The sequence below is a fragment of the Rousettus aegyptiacus genome, unplaced genomic scaffold (genome assembly GCF_014176215.1).
Source record: "Rousettus aegyptiacus isolate mRouAeg1 unplaced genomic scaffold, mRouAeg1.p scaffold_m13_p_4, whole genome shotgun sequence".
NCBI lineage: Eukaryota > Metazoa > Chordata > Mammalia > Chiroptera > Pteropodidae > Rousettus > Rousettus aegyptiacus.
The window spans coordinates 159,146,873-159,171,831 of record NW_023416307.1 but is presented as its reverse complement, the minus strand read 5'-3'; positions in this window follow the sequence as shown (position 1 = coordinate 159,171,831).

Here is a 24,959-nt window from a genome sequence, read left to right as displayed (position 1 = left end):
TCAGCGCGTCGTGTTTTCTCTTCGGAGCAGTCCCGCGAGGTGAGCACAGCCACATATTGTCGCTCCCATCACGGAGAGGAGAGAATGAGGTACGGAGAGGTCAGTCAGGTCAGCGGACCCGCCTGTGGAGTCCTAGCCGGCAAGCGCCGGAACGAAGGCGCTGTCCAAGTGCTGACCCCGGGGCTCGAGGCCTGCGCGGCGTGGGCCGGGGCTGCCCCTCGGGCACCGGGTGGCAGCAGTGCTCCTCAGAGGGCGGGCGCCAAGGCCACGTGTCGGGGATGCGGGGGTCCGTGGGGCTTGAGGAGACCGACCGGATCCTGAACTTTCACCGCCAGGGAGGCACTGGCCAGCTCGCAGACATCTCTGCCACTGTCTTCATGTAATGGCTGTGAGTCTCACCGCGTCCAGCTCAGAGGGACACGCAGCTTCCCAAAGACCGACCGGTCACTCCTTGTCATTACGAGTACTCGCCCTCACCATCTCCCCCTTGGGTACAACCTCCTGAACTACGAGGAATCTCGTCACAACTTCTTACAACTTGTCAAGAACCAGCAACGGCTTTATCGTTTGTCTGATGTGTTTTTGTTTAGAGTCTGTAACGCACAAGCAGTGTGCGACACGCTGGGGCTGGCGAGGCACGGACTGTCGCACCTGCCTTCAGAGTGGCTTACGATCCGGTGGGGGAGACAGTGGCGCCCAGACAGCACAGGACAGTGAGCGAGCAAGGCCGTGGCAGATTTCAGTGAAGCCGAGTGTGCGTGTGTGCATGTGTGCGGGACAAGAACAGAACACAAGTGAGTCGTGTGCGATTAGTGTGGAGTCTTCAGCATTTCCCTTTCACATCAGAACACCCGCGATTTGTGTGGGAGGAAAGCGGGCATTTTAACCCATCGTCCGAAGTCCTGTACTCAGGTGAAGCAGAGGATGACTCTGGGGGCGGGGGAGGCATCGGCCTCTCCAGGTAAGTGGTCTAGCTGAGAGTGCTGTCTACCTCCGCGAATACATGGTAAGAGCTATGTGCAGGGGCCATGGACAGATCACATGCTAGAATCAGAAGCAGTATTTTGAGGTAACTTTCCGAACCTTCTTGCAGTGACATTTCTTAGTGGACAGAAGCCTCAAGAGTTCAATGGATGCTGCAGGCAAGCACACGGGCGCTTCAGGCAGGAGAATATTTGGAGACGGATGTAATATTTATTGGTTCTGATGCTTTAAATCCATTTACCACTGTGCATCGGAAATGTAATAAACCTTCTACCGAAACCTCATCTCTCCAGGCTATGATAGACACTTTCAAATGGAAAAAACATATTCTGTAGATGGAGAAGACCATAAGAATCTATAATGCATTTTTAAACGTTGACAAAGCATTTTATTGTTAAAAAATCATAGGGTGATGATAGTGATACTTGGAGGCTAGATCTGAAATTTTGACTGAATAGTCTATTCAGCTCCATCCCAGCCATTTGTCTGATTTGTATTTTGCTCATTGAAATAACAGGTGCACTGAGCTGACCACAATGGCTGGTGATTGGGGCATTCTGGGTACCCATCCTCTCTCAAGTACCACTTACTATTAGAGGTGAAGTCGTCTACAAGAAATGGCCATGGAATCAACATAAAACGCCGGGTAGCAGATAACTCCCAATAGATGTACAAAAATATGACATTTAAAAAACCGTTAGCAGATAAATCACCAGTTTTGTAAAAATCAATGCCAACTGATAAGGAAAACAGTGGCAGCTCTGGCAGGCAGATGGAGAGAGAGCCATCCGGCTCCAGTTCCTGTGATTACATAATTAAATGCTAGCGTCCAAAAACAAGTGAGAGGCAAGCCAGCACTTCAAATACCAAGCGAAGACCAGAAAACACTGTGAATAAATACTTCACCGAAACAAATCCAGAAGATTAATAAGGCGGCAAAAAAAATTTAAGAAAAAAAGAAAGAAAAAAGGTGTTTTTGTTGAGGTACAATTAAATAGCTAAAAGTAATCTTTGTGAACAAATACTATGTCCTATCGCTGATATTTTATCTGCCGCCAGGCTGAGATGATGTAGACCAATGAATAACAGGCGGATAAACAAACACGCAAAAGAATCCCTCGGAAGGAATTGGTGAAGAGTATTGCAAAAACCATAGCCTTGATTTGACCCTTCGGTAAAAAAAAAAAAAAAAGAGAAAGAAAGAAAAAACCCCCTGCTTATACCAGTAATTCTCAAGCAAGGGGATGGAAGGAGGAGATAAGGACCGTCTGGAAGTTTCGCCACACTGCCCGTACCTTCCACTCACCTTGGCGGCACGCCTCCCTTTGAGAACCCGGATCCTACAGTATTAGCATGCTGGACCTCTTAACACGCGCCGCCGCGTTCGCGTGGGCCCTGCCCGGCACTGTGTAAGTCACGTGAATTCTGACGCCTGGGCCGTGACGCAGACGACAGTACTAGGCCAGTACGACGGGTACAGGGAGGAGCACCCAGGGTTCACACCACCTGCCCGAGGTCACGGGCTAAGGAAGTTCTGGGAAAACCAGATGAGAACCACTCTCTGACTTCAAAGTCTGTGCTTTTATCTGTTAAACTGTATCAAGCGTGTTGTGTCAACAGAGAAAAAAAGATAGAGATGTAGTTTTTAACCTGAAACAGTATTAATTTATATATGTAAACACAGATACACACATACGCACATGTATACACACGTATGCCATACACTCAGGTTTATTTTTATTTGTAGGTGAGCAAACTCTATTTCATGAGTGTGTAATTTATATATGTGTATGTTGTACATGCATGTAATTTTATATATTTATGTAAAATTTATAATTATATCACTATAATTTATATTTTATTTTGGTTGCATTTATATATAACATATATTATATATAAATGTAGTATTTTATTCAGGTTTATTAAGACCATGGTCTCATTTTAATTATTGTTTAATTACTGACATTGATATGGATTAATATGTGCCTCCAAAAGTATATTCTTTGACTCTACTTTGGGACGAGACCTACATAAAACAAAGACAGTTACATTTAAGACAAAATTTTAACTATCTTAAACTTTTTAGAAATAAAGTTTGCGAAATTTAAAAATCATAGAAAATATGTGACAGTCACCATGGGCCGATGATAATGCTCAAGATCCCAGAATATCTGGTTTACTGTTCTACCATAAGGGCTGAAAACATTCTTCTGTTTTGTTTCCTTACTGGTCACGTGTCGGTCGCCTATGTCTCCAAGATTAAAGTCGCCCTAACGCTGGTGCAGGCCCCGCCCCACCCCCCTCCAGCTGACTCCCAAGTCCTCGCTGGCTCCAGGCGTTAACTGCCTGTCTGTCTTCCGTGCTGAGTTTTGGTTTTGGTCCCAGCACAACCTAACGGGCTGAGTTGACTGAGTTTTCTGTCCAGCAGGCTCGGTTTCTTCCCCACCGAGCGCTCTGCGAACACGACCCCCTGAGTTTCTGCGACTACGTCAGCGTTTCTGCACAGGCCTTTGCCTCTCCACGACGTCGCAGCCAGGCGAAACGTGCAGACTCGCAGCGGGCGGGCGGCCTTTTCTGGGGACTTGGCTTCGCTGCCCTTTCTTCGTGCGTGCAGCCGGGCACGGAGCCGTGGGGGCCACGCGACTCCCCCCTTCCAGGTGGTGTTCCTGTTCTGCTCAGAGGCAGGTACCGAACTTACTTTTTTAAAAAAGTAGCTGTTGATAATTTTCTTCTTGACGACCTATGCCTGAAGTTTTTCTTATCACTGTATTTTATGATTATAAATACTTCTGTGCATGCATACTATTATATACAACTGGTTGTAAATTTAAAGTTAATTTAGACATTTTATGACTTGGGCAGAGTATGTGCATCGTAAATACTGACGGGTGTCGCGAGCCGCCCTCCATGAGGTCCCCCACCCTCAGTGAATGACTGTGGGTGCCCCGCACCACACCCCAACAGGGGATTAATTTATAAGTTTATAGATCTGATGAATAAAAAATAGTATTTTGGTTAATTTCCAATTTTTCTTATTATGTATGCAATTTAGCCCTTGTTTATACATAAAGATGTTTTACAACTTCTTTTCCTGGGATGAGGTTAATATTCTTTACCTATTTTTATTGAATATCATCTTTCTGATATGTAGGCATTCCCTATAAATTAAGAAAATTAGTTCTCTCCATGGTTATTTTTTTAATAAAAATATTTCCCCAATTTATCAATTGTCTATTAGCTTTCTAAATAGTATTTTTCATGTATCGATATAACCAATAATTTTTATGGTCTCTCAGATTTTTGCCATGGCTAAAAATGATGTTTCCATGAAGATATAACCTTTTCCCATTTTTTCTTGTAGGCACTTTTTTTGCTTTCGCGTGCGACGCGTCAGGACAGTCACCTGGCATTGCTGGGATTCGATTTCTGTGTTTAAGACGAGGGGCTGCCAGTCTCTGTGCTGTCCCCCAGGCACAGCACGGGGGCTCTCCAGGCTGTGGTGACGCAGCCCTGCTCTACCCGGGACTTACTACTGTGCAGCTAATGTCCGTCTGGCTAGGTGGTGTCACTGAACCACGAATTCTGGGAGGCGAAGGATTTCACTGTCCTCTTCTTTACGTACCCACTGACAATATAAACTTACACAATAGGTAAATCTCTTGAAAATTCAAATCTATTGAGTTATAATTTATATATAATAGAATTCACTCAAAAAATGTTAATTTTGATGTAGTCCAATTTTTCATTCATTCTATGTGGTTTGTGCTTTTTACGTTCTAAGAAATCTCTGTCTAACCCAAGGTCACAAAGGTTTTCTCCCTTGTTTTCTTCTAGATATTTTGTTATTTTATCTCTTATGTTCAAGTCTGTAATGATATTCCAAGTCAACTTTGATACAGGTAGGGGCTGAGGTTCATTTTACTTTTTGCACATTGTTATTCAATTATTACAGCACCATTTTCTAAAAGACAACATTTTCCCTAATAAATTACCTTAGCTATAGCAAATAAACTGTTCGTCACTTAAATTTCTTATTTCGGCTTAGCACCTTTTTTCCAAAACATTTGAAAATATTCAAACTGGATGACTTTAAAATGGAGATACGTTGTTGGTTAACTAAAGCCAATGTTGTCAACATTTTCTCATTGTCTTGTCAGTTATTTCCGCGGAACTATTTTCACAGTTGGTAATGGTTCGTAGGGTGTCAGTGAGATGTACTGGGAACAGTATCCACGCTGAAATCAGAAAGACATACTCAAGTTCCAGCCTGCGTTGTTCACATAACAACCCTTCGCCTCCGTTTCTCTAATTGTAAAATGTAGGTAATGCCTATGTCCTAGAGTTATATGGAAGATTCCTTAAAACGTCTAATGGGGAGGCGCTTACTCATGGAGCGGACATTCTCAATTAATTTAAGAACTTGCGGGATTTCCATAGGAGGGGCTCTGGCAGGGCTGGGGCTAGTTCAGTTCTTGCGTTTGTTTTTCATCAAGATGAGGCATGGACCCAGCCCGCAATTCCCTATTTACAGACACTATCGGGGGCAGCTGCATTTTCTCCACTGTTGAACTGTCCGGAGTCTACCTGGACCCTGAGTGCTATGGATGGCTGCTGGTCTCGGTCTCCACGTACTCTACAGTCGCTGGACACAGATGAAAAATAAGAGAGAGGTCCTCCAACGTGAGATAATCGGAGAGCCCGGACCCATCTGCAAAATCGTCAGTGTACGGTAGGTCCTCCCTTAAACTCCTCGATCTTGGAAACTGTGACTTTAAGGGGAATAATGACTTAGGACTTGTACCCTGGGCTAATGGATAGAGACAAGAGCTAAATGCCTATGGTATATTTCTGGTCACAAAAAAAAAATCGCCAAACTTCTAAAAAAAGACTCCAAACAAACTAAAATTAAACATCGAAATCAATGTGAGCTCTACATACATTTAAGAAAGAAAGATGGATAAAAACAAGTGAGAGCCTTCCTTCCCAGCCCGCTGCCTCTAGTCCTGGGTTGCAGGTGGCCGGAGCCTCTCCTCAGGGTAGCTCAGGACAGGAAGCGGGACCTGGGAACAGGAGGCCGGACCCTGGCGGGGCCGCTCATGCCCACCTGCGCTCACTCAGGGACAGTGGCGACAGGCCGGCGAACCTCACACGCGCATCTCTGGGATGTGGGAGGAAGCTGTGTGCCCGGGGAGAACGCGCACGCTCCACCCACAGGGGCTCCGCCCAGAATATTTTTTTTTTCCCTCATCAACATTATTTAAAAAACGACACTGAATGAAACGGTAGTGAAGGACCCTGGTGCAAGGACAGGCACAAGGAAAGGACCAGGCGTAGAGTTTCGGGAACGAGAAAGATTATGTTAAACTTCTCCAGATTCCATCAGTGGCGCCCCAGACCCAAGGTCCGCGCTGCTGGGGTGCAGCTGGGACGCGGGAGCCGGGAGCCGGGCCCCTGGAGCCGGACCCCTAAAGGGAGAGAGCTCGGATGATGCAGGTGTGGACGCGGGTGCAGGTGGGGGTGCGGGTGTGGACGCGGGTGCGGGCGTGGGCGTGGGCGCAAGCGCGGGGCGCAGGCGCAGGACAGGGGGGCGGACGGCACCCCCATCGCCCAGGGGGCTCACAGCAGAGGCGCTGGCACCTCGGCCAGTCCGCTCTCTGATCATCTTAACACAGAGAGGCTGCTTTTTGTTTGTTTGTTTTTTAACAAGAAGCTAAAGCCAGTGAAATCTGAGCTTAGTGCGCCTGGAGGGGTTTCTGTTTCCCAGGCCAGAGGGAAGGCAACCTCCCCTCCTCCCCTGCCCCTCCCCCATGCTGATCAGCAGAAAGATGACTGTAAGTTTCTAAGCATGCAAACTGTCGTGAATTTTAAGGGACGCAAAAGGCTGGATTGCTGCTGCTTGATTCGCAGTGAATGTACCTTGTCCAAGCCCGCTCAGAAATTAGGGTTTATCATAAGAGGAAATGCCTTTTAATTATTAATCAATACTCCTGTAAAAAGCATGCTCTAGCCAAATTTCCATGGAATTAATGTTTGGCCGAATCTGGCATAAATATTTAATGCGAATAGTCCATATCGATTTTTTAGAGAGTGAAACAGTCTCGTGATTAAGTGTAATCCATAGTAATATCCACAGGAGAAAATGCATGGGGAGGACACATTTGAACGTATTACTTAGAATAAAGACTTACTATTTTAATTGAAAAATTTTGAGAATTATTATGGATTAATATGCAGTTGTAAGAAGTAATTCAAAGTGATTCTATGTCCCTCCCCCGTGATAACAACACTCAATAAAATAGAAATAGAATCATTAAATATGTTGCCTTTTGTATCTGAATACTATCACTTAGCATATTTTAAGTGATATGATAAAAGCCATTTTAGATGGCTGCTGACATCATACTTAAAGGTGAACGAGGGACTGTTTACCCCTTGGAGAGCGATCAGGGTGTGCCCTCACCGTTGCTGTTCAAGATGGTTCAGGGAGTTCCGAACATCGCGATGTGGCAATAAATAGAAACAGAACGTATCCAGATTGGAAAAGAAGTCAAACTATTTGTTAGCAGATAACATAACTTCGTGTATAGAAAATCCTTAGACATACGCGCGCGCGCACACACACACACACACACTTCTAATAAATGAGTATAGCAAAGCTGCAGGATTCAAGATCAATATGTAAAAATCAATTGTAATTCTACACTAGCAATGAACAATCCGAAAATGAAACTAAGAAAACAATTGTCTTCACAAGAGTATCAAGTAGAATAAAACACTTAAATTTGACAAGAGCGCAAAACTTATGCTCTGAAAACTATGAAATGTTGTCGAAAGAAATTCAAAAGGATCTAGATCATTGAGACCACATCCCACGTTCATGGATCTGATGTTGGATAGATGGCAATACTTCCCAACCTGATCCAGAGATTCAATGCCGTTCCCCTCAGAACTGCTGCTGAGTTCTTTATAGAAACTGACAAGCTGAGTCTACATTCGTATAGAATTACCAGGGGCCCAGAATAGACAAAACGATATTGAAAACCAAGAACAAAATAGAAGGACTAGAACGTCCTGACTTCCAAACTAACCGTGAAGCAATATTAATCAAGACAGAGTCATGCACCAGGACAGACATACAGGTCAACGGAACGGAACGGAGACCCCGAAGTAAACCCGCACGTCTGCGGTCCACCGATTTTCAATGTGGGGGCCAAGACCGTGCGATGGGGAAATAATGGCGTTCACAACGAACAGTGTTGGGACAACTGGAGAGCCACCGGCAAGAGAGTGAACTTGGACGTTTACCTCCCACTATAGGTGAGACTAACTCGAAATGGATCGAAAACCTAAATAAACACTAATAAACAGCATAAAACACTTAGACAAATATAGGCGTAAATCCTGCTATTTTGGATTAATGAATGATTTCTTAGCTATGACAACAGTACGTATGACAAAAAAAATGAACTGGATTACATCAAAATTAAAACCTTTTATCCCACAAAGGACACCATCGAGAAAGTGAAAACCACACAACTGGGGAAAATATGTGCAAATCTTCTCCCTGGTAAAGGACTTATATATCCAGAATGTAAAGAACTCTTCCAACTCAACGATAAAAGATCATTATATTTATTTCCGAAACGGACATGTGGACAAGGCCAAGAAAAGATTCCTAAAGTCATTAGTCATTGGAGAGAAATGCTAGTCTGAACAATGAAGAGACACCACTTCACACCCGCTGAGATGATTATACTCAGAAAGATGGACTATAATGAAGGTTGATGAGGATGTGAAGAAATTATAACCCTAATTTGTTGCTGGTGTAAACATTCAATAGTACAACTGTTTTTGGAAAACAGCTTGGAAATTTCTCAAAAGTTAAATGAATAGTTAGCATTTGATCTAGCAATTCCACTCCCAGAAATACACCAAAGATAACTGAAAATGTATGCCCACACAAAAAGTTCTATATGAATGTTCACAAGAACATGTTTCTGAATAATCAAAAACCACCCGAATGCCTGTCAGCAGATGAGTGGATGAACAGAGGGAGGTTTGTCCATGTCCACCATATCAGCCATAAAAAGAAATCAAGTACCGTTACATTCCACAACTTGAATAAACCTTTTGAAATCAAATTTTATCGGGGTGACATTGGTTAATAAAATTATACACGGGCTTCAAGTACATGATTCTATACCACACCACCTGTGTGTTGCATGGTGTGTTCACCACCCAGAGTCAAGTCTCTTGCCGTCACCAGATATGCTAAGTGAAAGGATTCAGACACAAAAGGCCACATGTTATGTGATTTCATTCAAATGAAATATCCGGAATAAGTAAATCAACAGAGAATAAAGTAGGTTCCAGGCTGCCAGGGTTCGAAGTCCTATACTCATGGGTTTCTTTTTAGTGATTAAAATGTTCTAAAATTGATCGTGGTGACAGTGGATTATTGAACTCAGTGAATTTATTAAAGAAAACTGAATTGCACACTTTTAAAGTGTGCATTTTTGTTATGTGAAATATATCAAGAAAACAGTACAAATGAAGTAATAAGATATAGTTCAGTTAAACATATCACAAGGGAAAATATATTTTTAATAAACATGTGGTTTTAAATCTTTTCTTCATTCTCTACACTATTTACATATACAACAAACATCTGTTTAACAGTTCTATTATTCTACTAGTTGAAAAACACTAATTTAGTCTGCTTTATAACAAACTAAGCTAGGGAAATTATCTTGCAATCATCTTAATAATATTATGCAGAAATAGCTCTTACTACAAATGGCCAGATAATTGATGCATATTTTTGTCTATAAACATAATAATTTCATTTTTTTCTACTTGATCTAACATCTGTGATTAACGCATTTTTATACAATTCTATAAATTGATGGATTAAATATGACAAAACATGATTTTGTTGAAGGGGAGAATGTCAGATTTAGCATTTTAGTACATTCAGAGATAAGCATGCATCATACACATACAGACATTTCTCTATGAACATATAGGTTCCCCAAGTGTATGGGTTTGTGTTGTCCATATGCCCATTAAGATACTATAAAAGATTCAGACATTTGTATATCTGTGAAAAGTTAACTTTCATAAAAGTTGTACAGATTTTAATGGCATTTAAATCGGTTCTGTTTTCTTTTCTCTTGTAATTGTACAAAATTATAAACCATGGCTTATCAACAGCTTCAGCATTTATTGCTTTTTCACTTATCAGGCAAGATAAGATTGGTAGTCTTAAAATATCACAAATTTGGTACAAAAATGCAGCAAACATGCTACAAGCTGATAAAGACAGGAAGGCCAAGATTAAAATGACCATTCGCAACCATGAGCACTACCTGTAGGAGGCGGGAAGCCATGACTCGCTTTAGCTGGGGCCCTTGCTGGTTGGTTTTTTTTTTTTTACAACCACAGTAATTCAAAGTACAAGGAATTCCAGAAAGACTTTTTTTCATACCTCAGTTATATATCATGCTAATGATATGCTAGTGGGTGAAAATGCCAACAAACTTTCTCATTGATTCGCATCCTGAATTTCACTTTGTCTATTAATGTCTGTATGACAAAACAGAGATTTATGTAGAATGAGAAAAAAAGATTCGCTAAAGACTTTTTTGTGTGTGTCTAAGTGCTGCAGGGGCCACGGTTCAGTGCATCTGCACTCAGCTGATGGCCGCCGTCGTGACAGCCTGCATTTCTTTTTTTAATAACATTCGGCCACTTATTGTACATCAGCTGATTTTGTTATCCTGACCCGCTTAAGACATGGATATAACTCCTTAGTCTAAATGTGTTCTACACCACGAGCCCGCACTTGACACTATAAATCGAATTAATTGCTGTCATTGAAGCCAGCTGTAAACTCAGTTATAAAAGCATTTTTATTTTTTTCCCAGGTGAGTCCCAGAAAATGTGACACATTCTGGATCAGTATTAAAGCCGTATTTGGGGCATGACTGCCCACAAACTGTCACTGCTGAAGTCCGTGACTGCTCCTCCTGCCCACCTGCGGCCAGGGGGCTGTGGCACTCACCTGAGCCACGTCGGCCGGACCCTCTGAGACGCAGAAGGACACGGGCAGCTGAGCTCCTAGCGCCGAAGACGGAGGGACTTGAGCTGCCGTCTACGGAGAGCCGTAAGGGGCCATGACGTGAGGGAGAGTAAGAACGATTCACAGGGAGGCAAAAACGGAGCAGGTGACAGGGAGGCCTGGGAGGGACCGGAGAGATGCCGCCCTGAGAACAAGGACGGAGAGCCGTGCGGGCCTGCCTCCTGGTGACCTTCCCCAGCGAAGTCCCCTGTATTTATCGTTCTAAACAGCTGCCTACAGATTGCTCTGGGTCCTTTATGTAAGAGCCCTGCAGGTAGGTTTCTGCTCCTTGCAACTCAGAGCCGTTTTCCAGAATGGTCAGCGAAACAGCACATGCATGAGGAGACTTCCAGAAAGCCCTGCTGCTCGAAAAAATGTCTACACTTTCCCGTCTCCTTCCCCCCACACTGCCACGGACACGTTCACATCCGTGGAGAAACGTCTTCTCTCTCTTTAGAATTCCAGCAATAGCGGCTCTGTGGGGTGATGATTATTCCAGATGCACTGCACCATGTAAATTAATCTAGTGCTCTGGTAGCGCAGCCCCAAAGACCCAGCGCCGGCGCTGGGGGCACAGACGAGCAAATTAGCCAGGCAGGCTGCGGCGCCGAAGGCTCGCGCGGCAGGGAGCCGAGCGCGGAGCAGGGAAAAAGGCATTAAGTTCACGTGGTCGCTGCGGCTGCAGCAAGCGGGGCTCACAGGGGGCTCAGCGTCCCCATTACTCATCCCAATCAGGCCAGTCCGGCCCGCAGGACACCCGTGGCCAGGAGGGGCTGACCCCGAGGGCCTGGGCGATACACATCGCCGGTCTCGGGACCTAAGCCAGCCGCCCGCCCCGCTGGTGGCGATCTGGGGAGACGACGCGGAGCCGCACGGCCGTCCAGGTCTCCCCGCCGGCCGCACAGATTGTCCCCCCACACTAAGTGGAGCCTCAGAACGAGGCACTCGTCTTGGCGTGGTCGCGAAGACACCCGGGTAAATTAATGTGCATAGAAACAAAATGTGCCCTAAAGACCCAGGTGCGTTTCCTGGTGCCGCCGACTCCTGGGGGACCAGGACTGCGACCTGCGCTCTGCGGGCTCAGCCGGGATGCGACGCGCCTCCCCATCCCGCGTCGCCGCGGGCCACACCGGCCGCGCACACGCGTCGCTGCACTCGAGACCATGCGAGGCGCCGGTCCAGCGTGCCTCGTTGGGGTCAGTGCCCTGCAAACCGTGTCCAAGACGGAGGCGCGCGCGCCGGCGACACTGAGTTCACTGCGCAGGGAGCTCCGGGCCTCTCGGGGCTGGTCCAAACTCGAGGGCGGGGGCGGGGGCTTGCACCCCACACCACCCAGATCCCAGGCAGAGCCGAAGCTGGGAGGTTCCGGCGGGCTCCCTGCTGCCCAGTCGCCCCCGCGGGGTCCCCGGCGCCCTCGGGATTCGCCCGGCGGAGACGCTCACAGCCCGCCCGTTGCGCGCAGGACCATTCCGCTCCCTTCAACCTGCGGAGGGCGGGGACCGCGGGCTTGGGCTGCTCTCCCTACCGAGCTAACTCCCCCGGAGCGCGGGTTCGCCTCATCCCCCCTCCCTCGGCTGGTCGTCTCAGGGGCGCCCAGGAGAGCGTGGTGCGCGCTCAACAAGAGAAGTCAGTGCAGAGGCGGCAGACGGCGGGGCGCCGGGGCGAACCCCCTTGTGCCGTGTGGTGTTAATGTATCAAAACACAATCGTTTCGTATATAGATCGCGGGTCCTAAACCTTTCTAAATTCACGTCTAAGTGCGATGGCTGTTTGTGTGTGTCCCTTCTTTCTGTTCGTGCGCAGTCCTCTGTCTCTGAATAAAGTTTTACTTCTTCCCTTAAATCTGTTTGCTCACCACTCCGCGCACCCGGCTTTTTTCCCTGGGGCACTAGGTCAGGGAGTAAGGCGTTGAGTAGGTGGCCGAGCAGACATTCTTTTCTCATTCCCCACCCCCGTCTCTCACCCTTAAAGTCTGGCATTAGCCTGTTTCAGGTTTTAGAAGTTTTCTTCTGCCTCTAGTACGCTGAAAATTCCTGTCGCAAATGGATGTTGAATTTTGTCAAATAACTTCTGCCTACTGAGATAACTGCCTGATTCTGTCTTTTGTTCTGTGAATAAAGTAAATTATATGCTGATCAATTTTCATATGCCAACCCCACTGTGCAGTCCTAGGATAAACCCCGCTTGGCCACCACGTCACATTTGCTTTTTTCACATATTGATGGATATTGCTTACTTCCTAACAGTTCGCTAAAGGTTTCTGCATGTTTATGCTTAAGGGCCAGCAGTCTGTAGCTCTCTCGTCCTTTTATGCCTTGTTTTTGTGTATATGTGTGTGAGTGTGTACAAAAAATTCCTGAAATCTCTCTCCATCATTCAATTCAAACAATTTCTTTAAAAGAAAGGCCTCCTTTTTTTCACTCGTGAGAGCAAATCCAAAAGAAATCATTTCGCAGAAAGATTAACTCTAAATGTTTTGTTCCAACAAATTTAGAGTTTACATCTATGCTTTATGTTCATGATTTCGAAGTGGGAAATCAAAAACGAGGTAAAAAATATTGACCCTTTCTTAGTCCGAATGACTTTTTTAAATCTAAGTATTTATTTTTTACTGTGTTTCACGGGTATATTCTCTTCCGTCGTCCCCGGTGGAGAGTGACATTCTGCGAAAGGAAACACACGAGCCATTGTGCCCAGGGTGGCACAAGAGAGTGAGCTTCCTATGCTAGGCCCTTGTGGTTTGTGAGAAATAGGGAGACACGTACAAATTGCTTTCCTTCCCAAGCTGACCACTGTGACTTTTACCCGTCACTGATTTCTCTTGCTGCTGCAGCTCCAGGTGGCGGGTGTGGCACATGCCGGGGCCGGGGGCACCGTGTCACATGCTGGGCGCTGAGCACGTGGCGGGCCCTGTTCTGCGGTGCGTCCGGAGGACGGCCACACAGCAGGAACAAAGTTTAAACAGTTTTCTTGCAGCCATGCCTTCTTGAAATTGAAAAAAAAAAAAAAGACCCTTTCTCGGGAGGTGTGACGCTCAGACTAGGTGGGGCTGACGTAGCTCCAACAGGGCACACTCCAGAGAGCTGACGACGCTTCTTAAAAACCCCCTCCGTGCTGTTACCTGCTGTTGGAACAAACGGCCAGCCCGCTCCCTGCCCACTGTGACATCCTCGGGGCTAATTAAAGTGCACGCTGCTGCTGCCTTCATTGTTCAACTCCAGGCGAGTCGAAGATTTAAAGGGACAGTGCCCAGTCGTGCCCGGCCGCCAGCGAGGGCACGGCAGAACCCCCGAAAGCTGCCAAGCGCCTGCGCGAACGCTGGACTGACGACTCTTCTGCTGTGGATTCATGGCCCGGACTTCATTACTCTGCATGGAGAATTGATAAGCGAAGTGATCAATGAATCTCTACGCCGTATGGCATAATCGATATGAATGCGGGGAAGAGACAGAAAGACAATAATGCGCATTTTATGCACGGATCTGCTTCTAAAGATAAAGGCTCTCCAAATCGCGCCGGAGCCAGGTGACAGCTAGACTACAGAGCGATCGCTTCAGCAAACGCAGTATCTAGAGTTAAAAATAGAAAACTGCTAGCATCATGGTAGGCGGCTCCGAAAAGATTTTAAAAATCTGTGAGATTTTTATTTCGCTGTATGGCCTTGGCAGGTGATGTTGGCTGCCTGGTTCTCTAGTCGTTTTGCAAGTCGCTTTATTAATAATTCTAAATAATAACAAAGGAACATATTTCTGTATCTAAGTACCCAGAACTATTTTCAGGAACCAAAAAACAAACACACACACACACACACACACACACACACACCCTGGGCAGGCTCCGGGCTGTTAGGGCGCCACGTCTACGGAGAAGAGCTGTCGAGCGCGGCTTCATCATTCGGGGTACGGGTTGTGGAAGTCCCCCCCACTTACGTGCGCCCCGTGTTGACGCCAGGCTGTCCCCTCGGCCTGGCTCTCCTCCACCCTCGGGTATGAGAAACAAGAGCCTCGCGGGATCTGCCGCCGGTAGTTACTTTACACGTAAAACGTCGCCATGACACCACCCTGTGTCTTCGTCAAGGGGCACACCTTCCCCCACCGCGCCCCACGCCTCGACCGCATCCCACGCCCCAACCACGCCCGCGCGCCCACCGCGCCCCGTGTCACCTGCAGATTTGCTTGCACCGATGGGGTGTGACATTGTGACCTTCGCCGGCAGTGAGGGGTAACACGTGAGGGTCGAAGGGCAGCACTGGTGTACGGACAGGTAAAGAGATAACTGGGAGAGAATCGAAGATTCCAGAAATGGTCTCACACATACACGGTCAACTGACTTGCAGCAAAGACAAGTTGATTCGGCGGTGAAGGAAAACCTCTACGAGCAAATGCTCCTGGAGCAAGAGGGTCTTCGTGCAATAAGCGAAAATGAGCCTCACCTCCCATTCTAACTCCACGCACGAGAACTGTTTTGAGATTGATCATAGCCACGCATGTGGAACTCAGGACCACAAAGCTTCTAAAAGAAAGGTATCGCCTGGACACAAAGCCCAAAGAGCAGGAGCCGATAAATCAGACCTCGTCAGAGTTAAAATCAATAGTAAAGTTTAAAGAGCCCACCGTTTGGGAAATGAGAAGACGCACCGTGGACTAGAAGGAAACATTTTCCATAGTGACGTTACGAGGGGTTTGGGGACATGACGGGAAGAGGAAACGCACAGGAAGGGGCAAGACACCCCTCCCTCCGCTGCGCCCCCCAACCCCCAGGCACTGCCTAGGTGGCCGCGAGCTCCGAGTCCCGCGTCGATGCCCCGGGGGGGGGGGGGGGTGGGCCAGGTCGGAAGCTGTGACGACAGCTCAGTACGCAGCACAGACACACGTAAGCCGATGGTCGCCCCGTATGCGACGGCGTCTTCGGGCCAGTGAAAAAAGCTGAATGACACACTGTGTTGCTCACTTCATCATAAACTGGATATAATTTTATCACTATTTGCTTCTCCAGTGTGTGCATATAATCTTTTCTTATTAAATTTATTGGGGTGACATTGGTTAATAAAATTATATAGGTTTCAAGTGTACAATTCAATAATACATCATGTGTATATTGCATTGTGTTCACCACCCAAAGTCGAATCTCCTTCTGTACATTTATCTTTAAAAAAAAATAATTAGAAATAAGGAAGACACTCTACTGTGGCTAAAAAAATAAAAATAAATAATAATTTTAAAAAAGCTCAAAGCGATATAAAATGCATGTTCTGCCCTCTACTTCAGAAACAGCATGTTTTTCCGAGGTCACCGCTGTCGTGTAAGACAGTAAGGTCACGAGCCGCTTGAGTCCATTAACCCTGGAAACAAGGCCCGCGTGGTCGCCTTCGGCTGAGCGACGACTGTCGCGTGTCCAGCTGTCTCCCGTTAGTCGCTGCCTCACTTCTGTCCTCGCCCTTTCTGCTCAGGAATGGAACGAGGGATGAACTGACAGGACCTCTGTGGTCCCCACCAAGCCACGCCCTTTTCCCAGGAAAAACACCGTTGGAATTCCAGCAGGTAACCAAGGCCCCAAGGAACACCAGCCGTGGAACGTCGCAGCCAATGAAAGGTACAAACGCTGTCGGCGGAGCATTTGAATCCACCGACGAAAGCGAGGCATGTTTAGACGATGCTGGGGAGAAGCCGAGGGGTGGCCGTCCCTCGCCCGCTCCGGCCCACGCCCACCCCTGTGCCAGCCTCTGGCTCTGGCGGCTGCTCACTGAACTGCAGAAATGCCGGCGATAACCCAGAAGCTAGTAACGAACGTATCTGTTAGAGATACGAGGGTAGAGATGCTCAAAAACGCTGGTTAGGAAGATAATCTAGGAAAAGGACAACCCACAACAGGGCAGAGAGGGGCGTGGGCGTCATCGGTAGAACAGAAAAGCGTCAGGAAGATCGAGCCGACGGAGCTTTACGGTAAACTAGCCAAGCAACGCTCCTCGCTGCCCCGGGAGCAGCACGAACACACGCGTGTAAGGGGGAAGTGGTCGCCATGCACACGTGGGCCTGGGGCACTGAGTCCACATGCGGCACGCCCGCCTCGTTCCCCCAGGAGCCGTCAGGAGGGGACCCATTTGTAACTGCACTTTGTAAGAAGCCCGCGCCCCAGGTGGAGAACGGGCTTGAGGCGACAACTCTCCGTTCCCACGACAGACACATCCAACTGATAGATAAGGATGTATTTTTCAAAACATGCAAATATAGATTTAAATTCTAAAACCACAATAAGAAATATCTAGCTGCCAGAGGAAACTGAGTCAGACGGAAGCCTCCGTGCTGGGTGGCTGAGGCTGTCCTGTGGTGGCCCCGAAACGAAGCCCACGCATCCCTCACCCAGAGCAGGCGGGACTGCGCGCTCTGCATGAGCCTCGGGACGTGACTGGCACTGGGCGCCTGGGAGGGCGCAGAACCTCCGGCCCAACCAGTCCCATGTGGAGGTCGCCCTGCCATACAACCGACAGGGCCAGTGCCCGAGACGGAAACCCGTGGGAGGCTCCCAATTTTTAAAAATATATTATACTGTATTTTTATTTTTATTCCCTCCATAAAAATGTACTAAAGTGACTGGGAGTGAGCGTGTGGGTGAGTGTGTAGCTGAGCGTGTGGCTGAGTGTGTGGGTGTGTGGGTGAGCGTGTGGGTGTCTCTGTACCCTTCATGGCCACTATGTCGTGAGGCACAGAATCGCAAGAACAAAGTAAATGGGAACGAAGATCATACAAAAATGAATTAATTCGTTAATTCGTAATTTGGGAAGCAGAGGGAAAACAGAAGACGAATCTCAAGCATCTGTGGGGACAGGGCGACAACCTCGTGTGCACCGCAAGGCCTGAAAATCACTCAGGAGTCCGCAGCCCGGTTTCCCAGCCCCTCCGTCCCCAGCTGGAACGGGCGGGGTGGGGGGCGGGGGGGAGGGGTGTCTGCGCAGCATGTGCATCTCCATGGCGATGGCCAGAACCTCAGCCCCTGCCCGGGGCGCCGTGCATTGGGCCGGACTGGAGGACACGTCGCCCTGGGCATCTAACTGACCCAAAGGGTGAACCTAAGATGATACGCGTTGAAAGTCTCTGAGAAAACAGCTTGGCCAGGGCATCCTACAGAGCAGGTGCCCGAGACGGGCATGTGAAATTTCCCGCAGAGTTCCGAAAAAACTGGAACGTGCCACGGAGCAAACGTGGGGAGACGAGCGAGCGTCACCCAACGCCCGAGGACCCGTAAGGCCCAGAGAGGAGATGGACGAACAGAGAGCCGAAAGCAGGGAGAGAAATACACGATGGAAAACAGAGGAAAACGGCGAATACCGTAACTGCGATCCTCACAAAGATACAGTAAACGGAGGCGCCCGTGAATGCGGAGGAGGATGTGTAGCTTTTTATGCTTAAGTAGAACGGCGACCGTGATGGAGAAGTCGTACGATACGATGAAGTGGAAACAGAATGAGACAGCGAGGAAATTGCCCAAACAAGGCCCCGACGTGGTTAAGACTGTGTCCTTGTGGGTGAACGAGGGAGCCGTGGCCTTTGGCGGTCACTCTGGCCAGTCTTCCTGGCTGGCGGGACACCGGGCAGAGCCTTCGCACCCCGGATGCTCGCCCCGGCCCTTACACCGGAGGTACGACTGTATCAAGGTGCTTCGTACCTTGACTAACGTCACATGACGTTCGATCATTTGGATATCTGCAAATGGGCCACACACACACACTTTTGAGAACTCTCGGTGTGAATGAGGTTCTTCATTACCGGCTGGACAGGATCCCGACTCGGTAACTTATCCCCGATACTCCGCGTCTCGTTCCCGGCTTAAATCGTGCGCATTAACCTTGCCTCTTACCACCCATGTTCACGGCGGACTCGCTGAGTCACTGCTTCTTACGTATCTTTAGTATTTGCCCCATGTTACCAAGCGAAGTATTTCTATGTAACATAAATATTTGCTTTTTATACATGAATAAATGAGTTGTGTCAATGTAGCCCAACGTAAGTGCTGAAGTCTCTGGAGTTTACCGTGTGAAGAGCTGATTCAAAACAGTTGTTCCAGAAGACCACGCTGACCATTCTATCTCCATTCTGTGCAGGACGTTACCTGTCACCTCGCTACACAGTCCAGCGGTGGGGCGACCTGACGCCCGTGGATGCCTGTGGCTGTGGCGAAGACTCAGAACGGAGGACGCAACATGCACCACCCGCCGCCGGGGAGTGTGTTTCTAGGGAGGAGCGTCTCGACCAAAACTCAGTGCCTAAGCCTAGTGCTCAAAACCTGTCCCTAATGCTGGGGAGGAAAACAACAACATCGTTTTAAGCTTAAAATACCGACCCCCACCTAAGGAAGCGGACGCGAAAAGCTAAGCAGTCTCCTGGAACACAGAATCTCGGTGTTCAGCACTCTTGCGTGTAAACGAATGTGCTCAATATCACTAAAGGCGTTTTCCTTTAAAGTGATGCGAAACCTCATTCGTGTCATGGAATAATCACTTTGAAACCGAGGACACTGGAAGTCATTGGGAATGAGATTCTGTTAAAATTGACTCCACTCAGCTTTAGGACTTGCAGGGGAAGGTGCTATCTGAAATTATTCCTCTTCAAATCCTACCTGTGGAGGTTAGGTGTACTCAGCTGTTTGCAAAGCGAGGCCACTCATGAAAATGGAAATTCTGAGTGTCCTGCGCCCTTAGGAATTTTGATGCTATCGAGATTTGCTGAAATAAACAGAGATTTATTCCAAGTATTTAAATATATTCATTAAAGTGCTCAGTAGGATAAAAAGGATACTGGGTCTCTCCCGCGGTTTCTGTTTTCTCTAAATGTTAATACTTATCACAGTTTCTGTCCTGCCTCCCATAAATATTAAGGTTTCAATCACAGCCTGGAGCATCACAGACCGGTGGGTTCGAGCATTCCTATTGTTTTTAGCGGAGTGGAGCTCAGTCCTATCTTTGGACTGCCTTTTTCAGGGTGATGGTAATGCATCCCGAGTTATAAAAATAATCAAATTAATAGCCTGCATTTATCGCTCTCTCACTCTGCACACGGCATTGGGCTAAGCCCTTCACCCGCACTGTGCCACCTAGTCCTCGGGACAGCCACACTCGCAGTGTCCTGAGTCAGCCAATGCCCTGGCTCCCTGTTCCTGCTGTAATAAGTCACCGCCAAGCGAGGGCATCAGGACACACAAATGTGTGGACAGTTCGGAAGGTCAGAAGCCTGAAGCGAGGCTCGCTGGGCTAAAGTCAAGGTCAGCAGGGCTCTTTCTTCCTGGAGGCTCGAGAGGAGGGTTTGCTTCTTCCGTTTTCCAGCATCTGGAGGTCACCGCGTTCCTTGGCTCTTGGTCCCCTTCCCTCCCTGGCAAAGCCCGTGACGTGAGGCCACGTCCTTCTCCTGCGGTTCTGTTTTTGGTGCTCCGGTCACGTCTTTCTGTGACCCTGAAGGACGCCCCGTGATCACACTGCCCCTTCCCCCGCCTCATCAAGGGCAGCCCTTGCACGTCATGGTCAGCTGATTAGCGCTCACAGCTCCACCTGTGACCACATGAGCTCACACCACCTCCGACTCTGGGGACGGGGACATGGACATTTTAGGGCAGCCATTTTTCTGGCTGTATCAGCAGAAGGGAAAAGCAAGTCCTAAGAGATCATAATCAGCTCCAAGTCCAGTGTCAAGTAAGTGACCACACCAGAATCAAACCCGCTCTGTGCGACCTTCTAACCCCTCTACATTACCTCCAAAGATGGTTTAATTACACTGTTTCATCCTGTCAGGAAAATGAAATAATCCTACATGTGTCTGAACGACCATTTGAAAGTGAAAAAATAATAATGTTTCTGCAGTTACTGGATGTTCAGAAACGTTAAGTTACTTGACTGTAACGTTTTTCACTTTTCATCCAGTTATTTGTACCATGTACATCCAAGAAGGATGTACATGGTACAAATAACTTTTGCTTCTCTTCCTTATTTACAAATCCTCGGTCACAAGATGCGTAGAGAATGTGCCTTTATTGAAAAACACGTGGAGTGAGCTTCCAAGTGAAGCTAGCTGCTGCCGATGACGTACTCGGCTAGTACGGACTTGCGGGAATCATACTATGTGTTAACTATGGATTTTCGATCTTAACATTTTTCATATCACAATAACCTACCTGGCCTTTGGGGCATTGTGTTAAGCAAGATTCTTCTCTATTGTGGCTCTGCCACTTGCTAGTCATCAGCTTTGGGGCAAACGACTTTTCCAAACTTTGGCTTCTCCATCTAGACAAGGCTCACGATGGCATTTATCATACAGGGATTATATGCATATTAAAGAATCCGTTCATTGCATGTCGCCTGACGAAATACAGGCACCCAGGAAATGTCGCTAATTTTTTTTTTTTTTTTTGCAAATCTTTAGCACCCTATTTAGGTAAACAATGCATCGAATTAGTTGTACCTGCCGTTTTTTCAGTATCGGTGTTTTCTCATCCTGACCGGGTTTTTGGATTGACTTTAGATTGCCGTATCGCTTCTTGCAGTATTCCGAGCTTCCGTTTGTGCAGACGGACCGCGGGATGGCATAATTCCTCCCCCTGCGCCTCGATACTCAGCCGCTACAGCGTCGACAGATCGTCGCGAGGTGCATTTCTAAACGGTGGCCTTACTTGCCCCAACGGCACGCGGTCATCCTCTTCCGGCAGCGGCTTCGGCTGGACGCCCCACGGCCCCCCCTGAGCGGATGGCAAACTCCCCAAAGCCCGAGCAAGTGCCCGGCGCCACGACTCGATGCGTGCGCCCCGCGGAGCGCGAAGCCCACACCGGGCGCGGGACAGCTCTCCGCCCCGCGTCCGGCCGGCCCCGGGAGCTTCGGCAGAGCCGAATCAACGTGACTTAATTTGGGGTGATTGGGAGGTTTCAAGTGGAACGAAGCGCATTATTCTCTGGTCCGAAAATGCTGCCATTTAGCTTGAGAACGCCCTCCTTGCGACACGTCTCAGAGGCGGCTTTGGTTCCCACGACCCGTGGCCCCACGTGCAGGTCCCCGACAAGGGGGCTGCGCATGGCCCGCGCGCTCGCTCCGTTCCTCCGTCGCTTGTACTTGCCCGCTGGGGTGGGCGCGGACCAACGGGGTGGGCGGGTCCCGCAGCGCGGCCGGCGTGATCGGCCCTGCCCCTCGCGCGTCCCCTCTGCAGCTGGGTCCAGGGCCAGGGTGGCGCCTCTGGGGAGATGCTGGGCCCCCCACTCCCCCGCTAGCGGCAGCTGCGCAGGACCCGCCCTGCTCTCCGCGGGCAGCTGCGGGTTCTCCGGCTCCGCCCGCGTCCGGCGGATCCACCTGCTTGGTGCGGAACCGAAGAAATAGTGGACGAACTTGTACATCTTTAAACAGCTAATAAAGCTAATCGTGGTCTCTTTTCATTCTATCGCCTGTGGCCTAGCTCCCAGCTGGCCCCAGATTTTGGAAATACAGAGTGATCTTATTAAATGCATGTCTCCACACAGCCTTCAAAATTAAAAAAAAAAAAAAAAATCCTGCTTTGTCTTTTATCCTAGATTACATATAGAATTTTGTTCTATTTTAACTCTATGGCTTGTTCTTGTTCTTAAAGAGAAAATATCTCCCAATTATTGAAGCCTACGATTGTAATACTTTTCTCTGCTTCAGGTCCCAATTGTCCTGGGGAAAATAAATAAAGATACATGTACAAATCATAAAATAAAAATAATTGTTAATTCATATAAAATAAAACGTAATATGGCGTTTAAAATCTAAATGCCAAGAGAAGAAAAACCTCATTGATTTCATTTTTGTATCATCCCCATCTCTCCACTAGTTTCTCAATTTTTCAAAAATTGTCTCCAAAACAGTTCTTTTACCGGAAATGATGTCACTTTCATAATTTTTCACACGCCGATGCAATAGCATGGAGCATTCCATGTAAAAAATAAAATGTAAAAATGTGCGTATTAGTACATGTCTTTTTTATCACTCTCTAGAATAGCCATGGGGAAAAGAAACCAATTATTCATTGCCACTATTTGGCACCTATAATTATTTTCCCGATAAGGAAAACAACATATTGGCACAATATTCTGTGCTAAACAAATCTCGCCAAAAAAAAAAAAAAAAAGATGAAGCCAGTTATGCGTAAATCTGAAGGGCACTTATATATTAGAGGTGGACAAATGTTCAGGTGATCCCTTAAAGCTGTCTGAATGTGAAGCACATGGTTCCTTTTGTTTTCTAGTACATGAGCTGAGATGTTTTTTTTTTTTCTTATTCCTATTACTTTTCCAAAGGACACAAGTAAAGAAACCTTCAAAAAACAACAGATGGCGTCTCACAGCTAACCCGCTCGACCTCGGCTTTTCTTCCGCGTGGTCTTTGGGCGCCGGATGTAAGAGCCCAAGCGAGCTTCTCCTTGTAGTCACTGAGGCACCTGCCTCAGGTGTAAGAAACCGTGGGGTCCAAGCCCGGCGGCTTACAAATGAAGAAACTGAGTCTCAGCCCACATCGGTCAAGGAGCAGTCGATGAGCACAAAGAGCACCGTGGTCCACGTCTCCGCAGGATCGGACTGCCGGGCGCTGGACCCTGAACCTACCACTGCAGAGTGTGGACGTGGGCGAGGTCCTCAGCCTCACTGAGCCTCAGTTCTACTGACCATACATTAAGATTGATGATCAAAATAACGTCTTACTTTGACATTTAGGAAGGCTCAATGAAGGAATATATTTTACATGGTCCTTAGATTTCTGTGTATTCTCTTCCAAAACTCCACTGAAAAGGTATAAAAGTAATTTTTTAAAAGCATAAATGCATAAAAGCAAAGAGAAATACAAATGATATATGTGCCTGTATGTACTAATCAGTATAACAATTAGAACATTACACAAATAGTAAATATACATACTTAGAACACTATACAAATAGTAAGTAAACACACTATTTATGTTAGTATACTATCAGTTTAAAAATATACCCTTTTTTTTGGCAGGATGGAAAGGAAATGGAGGAACCATGATTGAATTAACAGTGAAGAATCAGCTAAATTTAAATATTGGTTATGGAGGTCATACTCCCGGAAAAGCTCCGAAAAGAGATGGAATGTGGAGTGACCACCTACCACACAAGGAGAGGAAAAGGTTTCAGCCTAAATGGTGGCCAAGGTGCCAAACACCACAGAAAATACAAGGAAAAAAAGCCTTCGGGTTTTCAAACTCAACATCCTGAAGCGAACAGAAATGTGTATAAAGAGACAGAACTACAGTTATCCATCCACTTTTCTACCTGTGGTTCTCAATTATCCACAGGAATGGGGGTTGATTCTCGGGAGAAATTGGCCAAAGAGCTTGGAACTTAGGATGTCAGATTCAGAGGAGGGTGGGAATGAGGCGCAGAACCATAAACCGTAGGATTACACGAACGTTTAATCCTGAACACCGGGAGCTTCTGCGTCCTCAGTAGCAGGCTCCCAGAAAGTAGGCTGCCAGGCTCAGACACACCCTTACTTCAAGAAACAGACTGAAGAACTCTCCGGAGTAGATGAAGTACTCCAGGAAAAAGACTTTTGGGGGTTTTCTTAGGGAAAAAACAAAGCTGGTTTATCAGACCACAGCAAAGAAGTCCAGCAGAGAGCCCGGTGAACATAAGGCTTCTAGTCAGCTTCCAAGGGGGTCATCATTAAATACGAAAGGACCATTAAAGATCACCTTAAGTTTGAGAATAGTCTTCAGTACATTAGAATGTAGCATAAACAAGTGGAGAAACATATTCACTGAACTATGTAAGGATGGAAAAAACCTTAAAAAAAAAGAAATGAAAAAACTATAACATAAATACTCAAAGATATGAAGTTACCGTCTTTGTTA